At 45.7% G+C, this 13,072-nt stretch overlaps 1 protein-coding gene across 51 annotated transcripts in view; it reads right to left on the bottom strand.

Annotated features, from left to right (window-relative positions):
- The window catches only part of LOC100136290 (SOX-LZ), a 200,174-nt gene that overhangs the window by 65,429 nt on the left and 121,673 nt on the right, over positions 1-13,072 (bottom strand).

Genomic DNA, 13,072 nt, shown 5'->3' with positions numbered 1-13,072 from the left:
GGAGCCTAGTGCAATAATAAGGCCACTCAATATCCCCACTCTCGGTGTGTACCTTAACCCTGACCTAACAAAGCCTTAACCCTGACCTAACGAAGCCTTAACCCTGACCTAACGAAGCCTTAACCCTGACCTAACGAAGCCTTAACCCTGACCTAACGAAGCCTTAACCCTGACCTAACGAAGCCTTAACCCTGACCTAACGAAGCCTTAACCCTGACCTAACAAAGCCTTAACCCTGACCTAAACGAAGCCTTAACCCTGACCTAACGAAGCCTTAACCCTGACCTAACGAAGCCTTAACCCTGACCTAACGAAGCCTTAACCCTGACCTAAACGAAGCCTTAACCCTGACCTAAACAAAGCCTTAACCCTGACCTAACGAAGCCTTAACCCTGACCTAACAAAGCCTTAACCCTGACCTAACGAAGCCTTAACCCTGACCTAACGAAGCCTTAACCCTGACCTAACGAAGCCTTAACCCTGACCTAACGAAGCCTTAACCCTGACCTAACGAAGCCTTAACCCTGACCTAACGAAGCCTTAACCCTGACCTAACGAAGAAAAGGAAGCCGGAAGAGTCTTTCAGCGGCAAAGCAGATGTACGTCGACAAAAACCTATAGACCGAATCGTCCCAGATAGTCTGCACTGTTTGTGTTCATAACGTCTGAATTTGTTTTAACAGGCCAGCGACATTACTAGTCTTGCTGCTCGTCCACTTAGCTTAATTTCCAAACCATCACAGCCATTGCTGAGGTTGTATCTATTAAGCCCTTTTTGTGCATCATTAAGTTTTAACAGGGGCGCGATAGCTTTATTGTTCAAATTGCACACGACTTTATTTAACGTCAGCGTTTCTTCTGCTTCCTGACAAGAAGTCACATTTCATAACTAATTAAATTGATCCCTCCCCCCGCCCAACACAGGCCACTAAATGGAATTATTTGCATCCAAGTGTCAATATATTAAATCACAGGGGCTAATGAGTTGGGTCAACGCTTTCTTTTATCTCTGGTCTTGCATGTGCACATCTTCATCAGCTAACAGTCTCCTTTAACTGGTGGGCGAGCATGTTATGTAAGGCTGGATCTATAGAGCTATCTCCCTCCCTGGGCTCAAGCCAAGCTGATATGATGAGACCGTTAGGGCCCCCGAATAATCCCACTACTGCCAGCCTAGCTAACACCGTCTGGAAACACCCTATCACTCCCTGCTCTATTATTCTCTTGCTATAATGCTAGCAGTTAGTCTGGCTGGGCTAATTGGGGAACTTACACATTCCCTTTAACAATGTCTATTTTGGTGTGTTTTGCCAATGCATTAATAAGAGTCTCTTAGAAGATCATTTGCGCCCTGGAAAACAACAGAAACATCTGAGAGGCATAAATTAGGAGCCATTATCGTTGTTCAATTAGCAGCCTCCCTTGTGTTTATCTAAAGTTCATTTGAAATGATTCCCCATTATATGGTAGTAGTGTGCTTTGTTCTCGCTAAAATGTTAACCAAATAAAATGTTGGGTGCAATTACCGTTCATTGGATTACAAGGGCAAAGCATATTGTGTGTAGACTACAGTACCGTACAGGCTCCTGAGTGGCGCAGCGGTCTAAGGCACTGCCTCTCAGTGTAAGAGGTATCATTACAGACCCTGGTTCGATCCCGGACTGTATTGTCATTTGCCATGATTGGGAGTCCCATATGGCGGTGCACAATTGGCCCAGCGTCGTCCGGGTTGTGGGAGGGTATGGCCGGGGCTAGGTCGTCATGGTAAATAAGAATTGTTCTTAACTGACTTGCCTAGTTAAATAAAGGTTAAATAAAACATCAATAAAAATACAGTGAGCCAGTAAATTGGGGGAATTACTGTATTGGCTTGTGTCACATGATCTTTAGATAGGGTGTGACAGGCAAGGAACCTTATTACAATGTCTGTAAATAATGAAAGCCGAGCAGGAGCCAGAGTGACCTTTAAAGACTATGGCAACGGGCAGAAATGGACCACTTAGGCTGGGGGTGGATATCTACAAACTGTAGTCAATGACTCCCACTCTTGCATTTGCCCTGATAATCTCCTGTATGTTCCACTATAGGTTAGAATGCTACGAGTCATGTTCAAGGAATAAGTGTGTGACAAAAATAGGAGAGCCACACAGCACACTGCTGCAGTAGACTTGGAGCAGCACACCTGCACACTGACTAGCATAGTGGCAGTAGCACCTGACAGACAGACAGACAGACAGACAGACGACAGGGCACAGAGACGCATCTCTCTGTGCCCATATAGAGGGGAGAGGGATTGTTGCCTTCATTCAAAAACCAATGTGTGTGTGACACAAAGGACTCTGTGTTTAATTAGGAGGTCCCTATTGGCTGGGCAGACAGGACCCGCTTTTATAGAGCTTCCCCTGTGAATTCTATCAGCGCTTTGCAACACTGGGACATGGAGCTGCATCCTGAACATCTCTAAACAGACTGCTATTCTTTCTAATGTGTTTATGTGGGATTTCAAAAACAGACTCAGAGAGACCGCGAAAGACTGGTAGGTTAATAAAAGCAAATGATGTATTCAGGAATTTGTGGCGTAGTCTGTTCATCAATGATAATGGTGAAGAAGAAAAAGTATATACAATTACAGCTCAATGAGTATTTGCATGTAATGGAATGAATTCTACCTTGAGACAGACACGTGTGTAACTTCAACTGTATGCCAATTTCAGCCTTTAAACGCATACACTGTCAACAATGGTTTGATTGTGTAAAGGAAGCTTTTGTCAACCAGGGAATTTATTGAAAGTTCCCTAGTCATACCCCCAAAATATATATCAAGTGAGAAAGGAAGCTGCTACTGATTAACCCTGTATTGGGGCCCTGGCCTGGCTAGCCCCTGGACCCCTGGGCTCTGGACCCCTGGGCCCTGGACCCCTGGGCCTGTCATGCTTCTTCAAGCTCTACTGCTGTTAAATGACCACAGCAGAGGGAGGGAGGCCGGCTCTACGGCCTGGGGATACTGTGCTGCACATATGAGAGGAATCAGGCCCTCACTAGCTCTTGAGCAGGGCCATATGTCTGTCTGCCTGCCTGCCTGCCTGTCTGTCTGCCTTCCTGCCTGCCAAACAGCCAGCCAGCCAGCCAGGCCCCTGAGAGTAGAGCTTCTCTTCAGGCTCTCTCTACACCTTCTCTATGTTAACACTCACCTATAACACAAATACAAGCACGGACATATAACATACAAAGGCACCCACACACATGTACACAAGTTCTGCAGTATGTGTGAGTTGTTGTGTTGTGGTGTTGCTTTGCTTTATAGGAGTGTGTCTGCCTGGCAGGCTGGGATGTGGAGGTGGTTAGCTAGCCCTTGTGTAATTAAATAGTATCTTTAATCTGGGAACTGTCTGCAGCTATTATCATTTAACCCTTAGAAGTCGCCTGCTGTTCCTCCACACCATTTAAAACCACATGTGAGGAAACCTTTTCCACTTTGAAGTGAGGGCTGACAACAAGGCACTGGTCTTTTCTCTTTTAACTAAGGCAATGGAACTTCTTTAAAGCCAAACAACAAGTACCAGCACACTCTGTGCTCTTGGTAGATGCTATGGGGGGCAAAATATTATGGGGAGGAAATAATTATGTCTGTATTACATTAGAGATTTTTTTGTAACTTCGTATATTTTTGTAGTAACATAAATAAATGTAATATTTCAATAGCCTAAAGTCCAAAATAGCTCCAAATAGAACACAGATCTAAGAACAATAATTCTCTATATAAAGTGAAACTACAATAGGGATCATTTCCAGTCAGAGGGATAAATGGAGATGAATAAAGTGTAGAGGGACTCAAAATGAGTGGATCAGTGGACGGTATAAGTCCTGGGAGGGGTGTGGATATAGCCACCCTGTGCAGGCTGGAGGGCTTGGAGGAGAGGGGGTTGGGAGATTGGGGGAGAGGGGGTTGGGAGATTGGGGGAGAGGAGGTTGGGAGATTGGGGGAAAGGGGGTTGGGAGATTGGGGGAGAGGGGGTTGGGAGGTGGAAGAGTAAGGGTTGACAGCGGAAGTCACGTGGAGGTCCTTCACAGGAGCAGGAGGAGGAAAAGCAGCTCTGAGCTAGATAAGTAGAACCAGACCTGGCCAATGACGAGAGCGTTTAAGGCTGCTGGATTAAAAGAGTGAACCAACAATGGTCTCCATAGAAAACCCATATCAGTGGGATCTTTATATCACTGCTAAACATACGGTGCAACAATGCCAGCTCAGAGTTATAATTATAGACATAGGTAATAAAGTATGGATTGTTACTGTGTTATTGTAAGTGTGAGGACCCTCAGACACATTGAAATTGACCTAACAGGGGTTTTCTGATTAAAAGCATCCCCCATTTCATCTGGGGAGCTCCATTCCTTAACCTGCACCGTGTGAAGATACATTTCAGCCTTTCAGGGAATATTTATTATCTTGTGTGTGTGTGTGTCACTTCGTCTCACACCGTACCAGCTCCATCTTTCAGGAATGCATGGACTGTTGCCATCTCAATGTGCAGGAGATACACGGCAGCTCATGAGAGAGCAGGAATTTCCACCTGGCCTGGATCCGTGTGAGAGATGTGAGTGCCTGTGGGCTGGAGGATCGCGGGGCTGTTGGGGATGGGGCCTGTGGGCTGGATGATCGCGGGGCTGTTGGGGATGGGGCCTGTGGGCTGGATGGCTGGGGCATGGGCAATGACAGCTAACTGTTACTGTGGCCAGAGAGCAGCACTCCATCACAGCACGACAAGGAAGCCCCCCCCCCCCCAAACTTCTCTGACCCCCACCTATCATCACAATCTCCCAGTCAGTTGGCCCCTGTGGGCAGGGAGCAGACCTCCAATCACTACCCCCAATATACTGACCTAGAGTCTGGAGTTGTCACTGGGTTGGATGAAATACAGCCATTAGAGAAACTAATAAAAATTCCTCCAATCCATGGCCATTATCTCTCTATAAAAATATCCTCTTCACAGAAACATGTGTTTGGCCAACAACAGCAGTCACCACCATTTTATTAAGTCATTTCATGGACTGCTACCCATGCTGCTAACATATGGCTGTGCTGCCATTCACTCCTATATAATTACAGAAAGCCATATGAAAGACAGCCTGGGCTCTGACGTTAAAATAAAACTGGATTTGTTGCTATTGGGGAGGAATAAAAAGTGGGTGTGATTGTCAAGGAGACAGCCCCTAACAGTCCAATCAAGTGCCGGTCGATGTGGTTGATTGATGCAGAGGCTAAACAAACAGACAGAACAGAGCTCTGCTTACTTAGCGTCTATTTCTGCCTTTCTGTCTTCTTAACTCACTGGCTTTCCATGGTCGCATTCACACAGCTTTGATGACTCTGTTACGTAAGAAACACATGCTCTGTTACAGATCAGATTTACTTCAACATTTTGCTTTTAATTGTCACAAGCCTCTAGTTGATTCCCTAATTGTGTTTATCGAGTTTAATACTTGATTCACATAACAGTAATCTCTCCCTGAGCGGAATTAGTTTAACAACAACAAGGGACGACTAGAGGAATAAAAAACGAGAGTTTGGGAAAAAAACACAGAGCCTTGAGCTTTAAACTTCTGATAAGCCCCTAACACCGTAATCAAAACATCTGCTATCTTAAAACAAGTGACATTGTAATCCCGAAGGACAAAGACTCAATCTCTCTCCCTGCTCTAAGTAGAACTAGATGAAAAGAGAGAGAAGGCCATTCAAAAGGAGACTCGATTAAATTGGACTGTGCCTCGTTCCAGACCGCTCTGCCTGTTTCTGCACACCCCTCCCTCCCTCCCTCCCTCCCTCCCTCCCTCCCTCCCTCCCCCTCGCCCCTCCCTCCCCCCTCCCTCAAAGAAAACCCCTGAAAGTGCATGGCATGCCAGGGAGGGTGTCCAGTTACGGTCCTGGAGGTTTTATTTGTACTCCTCCGGTCCGGTTTACAATCCCCACTGATGTGATCAGTTACATCATCAATACAGCACCAGAATCTGAAGCGCTTTCCCCCTGGAGCCAAACTACAAGCACTTTGATGGTGAGGACGAAGATCTCTAGTAAAGTCCACTGTTCTCCATACTAACAGCAGGGTAACCCAATCCCCCAGTGCTGTTTTACCACTGCTAAAAGTCTGTAACATGCAGACTGGAAGCTTGTTTAGAGTACTAATTAACTCAAAGCTGTTGTATATTAAGAGGACGGGGGCATTTTTAAGAGCAGATAACAGTGCCGCCGAGGTGCCTCGCTACCTCGCCCCGGCCTGCCTCATCCCTTTGGTTGGCCATCTTTACGAGCAGCCAGACCAGCCCCACAGAGGACAGAGTAAAACTGGGTCACGAGGGGAGAAAATGAAATGAAGTAAGCATTAAAGGACCTGCGGTAGGATAAACAAAATGACTAACATGATCAAACTGATTTGAAGTTGTTGTGAGAGTAATCTATGCTTGATAAGGGCCTGGTGAGGGTTGTAAACAAGCAGATAGACTGAGGGGAGTGCAGCAGATGGTGTAAATATGTGTCTCTTTTGTTTAATTGTAGATATAGTGGTGTTTCATCAGGACAGATCACAGGGACAGAGTCTGGGGAAGGCTGCCTTGGCTGGAGACACAGATCTTTACATCTAGGGGCCTCTCTATCTGTTTGAAATAGAGCCATAGACTTTCAGTACCTCCCCAAGTGTGGTGGAAGAGATATTACACCCTCGTCACTGAACTGCTCATCAAGGGGAATTTCCAGGTAGCACATTAGTCTTTTACCACAGCATGAAAGAGTGGAGTGTGGACCTGTCAAAGTATGATGTGTTGTGGTGCTGTGTGAGTGAGCCCAGGAGTAAAGACTCTTTATTAAGGGGACTTGGTCCCAGGGCATAGGGTGCTCTATTCTAGAGGGTATGCTAGTGAGGGTACTGTGCTAGAGAGCAGAGTGAGATCCTCTTTGGTGGAGTGATGGGGAGTCATTTCTCACAAACACTGTGGACAGTGACAGCAGCACCAGAGGCCAGCTCTCTGGCCTCTCCAGCAGAAGCAGACATTGACAGTGGGGCCTTTCTCTTGGGAAGTGCACTTGAAAGAGGGATGTTTATGGCCCAGTACTAAATCCTGCTTTTGTGCTTAATGCCGTGTAAATCCAAGGGGTTTGCTTTGCTGCTATGCCTCTACACATCACAGGGACTGTGGACTGGGGAGAGTCCTGGGGGAGTGGAGAGGGAAGGGGGTGAAGAGGGGATCTATAGCCCCCTCCACCATTAAACTGGGACCCTTACAAAGTATGCCTACTACAGGAGGGACAGATTCTCACCAAGGGAAAACATGTTGATTTCAAAGTATGGAACTGATAATGAAGCCATTTGTGATGGTGAATTGAGAGGAGAATTACAGTGCCTTGCGAAAGTATTCGGCCCCCTTGAACTTTGCGACTTTTTGCCACATTTCAGGCTTCAAACATAAAGATATAAAACTGTATTTTTTTGTGAAGAATCAACAACAAGTGGGACACAATCATGAAGTGGAACGACATTTATTGGATATTTGAAACTTTTTTAACAAATCAAAAACTGAAAAATTGGGCGTGCAAAATTATTCAGCCCCCTTAAGTTAATACTTTGTAGCGCCACCTTTTGCTGCGATTACAGCTGTAAGTCGCTTGGGGTATGTCTCTATCAGTTTTGCACATCGAGAGACTGACATTTTTTCCCATTCCTCCTTGCAAAACAGCTTGAGCTCAGTGAGGTTGGATGGAGAGCATTTGTGAACAGCAGTTTTCAGTTCTTTCCACAGATTCTCGATTGGATTCAGGTCTGGACTTTGACTTGGCCATTCTAACACCTGGATATGTTTATTTTTGAACCATTCCATTGTAGATTTTGCTTTATGTTTTGGATCATTGTCTTGTTGGAAGACAAATCTCCGTCCCAGTCTCAAGTCTTTTGCAGACTCCATCAGGTTTTCTTCCAGAATGGTCCTGTATTTGGCTCCATCCATCTTCCCATCAATTTGAACCATCTTCCCTGTCCCTGCTGAAGAAAAGCAGGCCCAAACCATGATGCTGCCACCACCATGTTTGACAGTGGGGATGGTGTGTTCAGCTGTGTTGCTTTTACGCCAAACATAACGTTTTGCATTGTTGCCAAAAAGTTCAATTTGGGTTTAATCTGACCAGAGCACCTTCTTCCACACGTTTGGTGTGTCTCCCAGGTGGCTTGTGGCAAACTTTAAACGACACTTTTTATGGATATCTTTAAGAAATGGCTTTCTTCTTGCCACTCTTCCATAAAGGCCAGATTTGTGCAATATACGACTGATTGTTGTCCTATGGACAGAGTCTCCCACCTCAGCTGTAGATCTCTGCAGTTCATCCAGAGTGATCATGGGCCTCTTGGCTGCATCTCTGATCAGTCTTCTCCTTGTATGAGCTGAAAGTTTAGAGGGACGGCCAGGTCTTGGTAGATTTGCAGTGGTCTGATACTCCTTCCATTTCAATATTATCGCTTGCACAGTGCTCCTTGGGATGTTTAAAGCTTGGGAAATATTTTTGTATCCAAATCCGGCTTTAAACTTCTTCACAACAGTATCTCGGACCTGCCTGGTGTGTTCCTTGTTCTTCATGATGCTCTCTGTGCTTTTAACGGACCTCTGAGACTATCACAGTGCAGGTGCATTTATACGGAGACTTGATTACACACAGGTGGATTGTATTTATCATCATTAGTCATTTAGGTCAACATTGGATCATTCAGAGATCCTCACTGAACTTCTGGAGAGAGTTTGCTGCACTGAAAGTAAAAGGGCTGAATAATTTTGCACGCCCACTTTTTCAGTTTTTGATTTGTTAAAAAAGTTTGAAATATCCAATAAATGTCGTTCCACTTCATGATTGTGTCCCACTTGTTGTTGATTCTTCACAAAAAAATACAGTTTTATATCTTTATGTTTGAAGCCTGAAATGTGGCAAAAGGTCGCAAAGTTCAAGGGGGCCGAATACTTTCGCAAGGCACTATATGTTTTAATGATCCTCCTCAGAAAAGAGAACAGAGACAGAGAGAGAGAGAAAGAGAGAGAGAGAGAGAGAGAGAGAGAGAGAGAGAGAGAGTATGAGAGAGAGAGAGAGAGAGAGAGAATGAGAGAGAGACTGAGAGAGAGCGAGAATGAACGAGAGAGAGCAAGAAACTTGGTAGTGGGTGTGTGTTGGTAGTGGGTGTGTGTTGGGTGCATGTTGGTAGTGGGTGTGAGTTGGTAGTGGGTGTGTGTTGGTAGTGGGTGTGTGTTGGTAGTGAGTGTGTGTTGGTAGTGGGTGCGTGTTGGTAGTGGGTGTGTGTTGGTAGTGAGTGTGTGTTGGTAGTGGGTGTGTGTTGGGTGTGTGTTGGTAGTGGGTGTGTGTTGGTAGTGGGTGTGTGTTGGTAGTGGGTGTGTGTTGGTAGTGGGTGTGTGTTGGTAGTGGGTGTGTGTTGGGTGTGTGTTGGTAGTGGGTGTGTGTTGGTAGTGGGTGTGTGTTGGTAGTGAGTGTGTGTTGGTAGTGGGTGTGTGTTGGGTGTGTGTTGGTAGTGGGTGTGTGTTGGGTGTGTGTTGATAGTGGGTGTGTGTTGGTAGTGAGTGTGTGTTGGTAGTGGCTGTGTGTTGGTAGTGGGTGTGTGTTGGTAGTGAGTGTGTGTTGGTAGTGAGTGTGTATTGGTAGTGGGTGTGTGTTGGGTGTGTGTTGGTAGTGAGTGTGTGTTGGTAGTGAGTGTGTCTAGGTAGTGAGTGTGTGTTGGTAGTAAGTGTGTGTTGATAGTGGGTGTGTGTTGGTAGTGAGTGTGTGTTTGTAGTGAGTGTGTGTTGGTAGTGAGTGTGTGTTGATAGTGGATGTGTGTTGGTAGTGAGTGTGTGTTGGTAGTGAGTGTGTGTTGGTAGTGAGTGTGTGTTGGTAGTGAGTGTGTGTTGGTAGTGAGTGTGTGTTGGTAGTGAGTGTGTGTTGGTAATGAGTGTGTGTTGGTAGTGAGTGTGTGTTGGTAGTGAGTGTGTGTTGGTAGTGAGTGTGTGTTGGTAGTGAGTGTGTGTTGATAGTGAGTGTGTGTTGGTAGTGAGTGTGTGTTGGTAGTGAGTGTGTGTTGGTAGTGAGTGTGTGTTGGTAGTGAGTGTGTGTTGGTAGTGAGTGTGTGTTGGTAGTGAGTGTGTGTTGGTAGTGAGTGTGTGTTGGTAGTGAGTGTGTGTTGGTAATGAGTGTGTGTTGGTAGTGAGTGTGTGTTGGTAGTGAGTGTGTGTTGGTAGTGGGTGTGTGTTGGTAGTGAGTGTGTGTTGGTAGTGAGTGTGTGTTGGTAGTGAGTGTGTGTTGGTAGTGAGTGTGTGTTGGTAGTGAGTGTGTGTTGGTAGTGAGTGTGTGTTGGTAGTGAGTGTGTGTTGGTAGTGAGTGTGTGTTGGTAATGGGTGTGTGTTGGTAGTGAGTTTGTGTTGGTAGTGAGTGTGTGTTGGTAGTGAGTGTGTGTTGGTAGTGAGTGTGTGTTGGTAGTGGGTGTGTGTTTGTAGTGAGTGTGTGTTGGTAGTGAGTGTGTGTTGGTAGTGAGTGTGTGTTGGTAGTGAGTGTGTGTTTGTAGTGAGTGTGTGTTGGTAGTGAGTGTGTGTTGGTAGTGAGTGTGTGTTGGTAGTGAGTGTGTGTTGGTAGTGAGTGTGTGTTGGTAGTGAGTGTGTGTTGGTAGTGAGTGTGTGTTGGTAGTGAGTGTGTGTTGGTAATGAGTGTGTGTTGGTAGTGAGTGTGTGTTGGTAGTGAGTGTGTGTTGGTAGTGAGTGTGTGTTGGTAGTGAGTGTGTGTTGGTAGTGAGTGTGTGTTGGTAGTGAGTGTGTGTTGGTAGTGAGTGTGTGTTGGTAGTGGGTGTGTGTTGGTAGTGAGTGTGTGTTGGTAGTGAGTGTGTGTTGGTAGTGGGTGTGTGTTGGTAGTGAGTGTGTGTTGGTAGTGAGTGTGTGTTGGTAGTGAGTGTGTGTTGGTAGTGAGTGTGTGTTGGTAGTGAGTGTGTGTTGGTAGTGAGTGTGTGTTGGTAGTGAGTGTGTGTTGGTAGTGAGTGTGTGTTGGTAGTGAGTGTGTGTTGGTAGTGAGTGTGTGTTGGTAGTGAGTGTGTGTTGGTAGTGAGTGTGTCTTGGTAGTGAGTGTGTGTTGGTAGTGAGTGTGTGTTGGTAGTGAGTGTGTGTTGGTAGTGAGTGTGTGTTGGTAGTGAGTGTGTGTTGGTAGTGAGTGTGTGTTGGTAGTGAGTGTGTGTTGGTAGTGAGTGTGTGTTGGTAGTGAGTGTGTGTTGGTAGTGAGTGTGTGTTGGTAGTGAGTGTGTGTTGGTAGTGAGTGTGTAGTAGTAGCAGGATAAGTAATAGGTGGGTCATAGGAGAAGACTGCTCCTGGCACCAGACTACAGTAAAGCCTTGAATTTCCTCAGACGTCTGGGCTGGGGCAGCGGCCTTGACTACAGCCAGCCACTGACCGACCACCCCTACCCAGAGTAGCCAGCCTGTCTGTATCCAACACTCAGCATGGGTGGTCCCTAACCTGACCACACTGTACTGTACCACCTCACCAACACACATGCCCAACACTCCCCACATACACATCCCACACACTGGCACTCTCCCTCCTCTCCTCTCCTCCTGCTACCTCTCATGCTGTTTTCTTTCTTTCTTTCAGCAAATATGCCATGTTTATTTATGGTGCCCTCGTTCCATTTTTCTTGGTCTGTGTCTCGTGTGAATACTCTCGCCCCTCCACCCCCATTTACATGTTTTTCTCCATTTTCCATAATTACTTAGGGGAGAAAAGAACACAATCCACTTTGGAGAGAAAACGCATGGCAATGACCACCACCATACACACTGACATTACTCCAATAAAGCCTTCATATTCAATCTGAGCTGAGCATAAAACGAGCTTTTCTAAGTGCACCTTTATACATATTTTACTCTTGTTCAAGTAAATTAACAAACATTCAAAGGACTAAAACTGAATACTGTATAAAACAAACTTCTTCTTCCGTCAAAAACAGTATCTCCTTTAGCCACCACATTGACGTGAAGAACGCTTTCCCTCACTAACAATATGCTGTGAACAGTATCTCCTTTAGCCACCACATTGACGTGAAGAACGCTTTCCCTCACTAACAATATGCTGTGAACAGTATCTCCTTTAGCCACCACATTGACGTGAAGAACGCTTTCCCTCACTAACAATATGCTGTGAACAGTATCTCCTTTAACCACCACATTGACGTGAAGAACGCTTTCCCTCACTAACAATATGCTGTGAACAGTATCTCCTTTAGCCACCACATTGACGTGAAGAACGCTTTCCCTCACTAACAATATGCTGTGAACAGTATCTCCTTTAGCCACCACATTGACGTGAAGAACGCTTTCCCTCACTAACAATATGCTGTGAACAGTATCTCCTTTAGCCACCACATTGACGTGAAGAACGCTTTCCCTCACTAACAATATGCTGTGAACAGTATCTCCTTTAGCCACCACATTGACGTGAAGAACGCTTTCCCTCACTAACAATATGCTGTGAACAGTATCTCCTTTAGCCACCACATTGACGTGAAGAACGCTTTCCCTCACTAACAATATGCTGTGAACAGTATCTCCTTTAGCCACCACATTGACGTGAAGAACGCTTTCCCTCACTAACAATATGCTGTGAACAGTATCTCCTTTAGCCACCACATTGATGTGAATAACGTTTTCCCTCACTAACAATATGCTGTGAACAGTATCTCCTTTTTCAGCCACCACATTGACGTGAACAACGTTTTCCCTCACTAACAATATGCTGTGAACAGTATCTCCTTTAGCCACCACATTGATGTGAACAACGTTTTTCCCTCACTAACAATATGCTGTGAACAGTATCTCCTTTAGCCACCACATTGACGTGAACAACGTTTTCCCTCACTAACAATATGCTGTGAACAGTAGCCCGGGTTCTGTCTAAAGACCTGCCACGTCGCTCAACTGGGATGGTATCATTTCCAAGGCAGCATTTACCAGCCTCTTTCATGTCCCCACCTCCACCCTCCAGACACTTCTCTCTCTACCAGCAGCAGCATGCTTCATT

The sequence above is a fragment of the Oncorhynchus mykiss genome, chromosome 6 (genome assembly GCF_057628025.1).
Source record: "Oncorhynchus mykiss isolate SJ-2025 chromosome 6, ASM5762802v1, whole genome shotgun sequence".
Classification (NCBI taxonomy): Eukaryota; Metazoa; Chordata; class Actinopteri; order Salmoniformes; family Salmonidae; genus Oncorhynchus; species Oncorhynchus mykiss.
The sequence above is the reverse complement of the archived record's forward strand: the minus strand, read 5'-3'. Positions and strand labels throughout refer to the sequence as shown.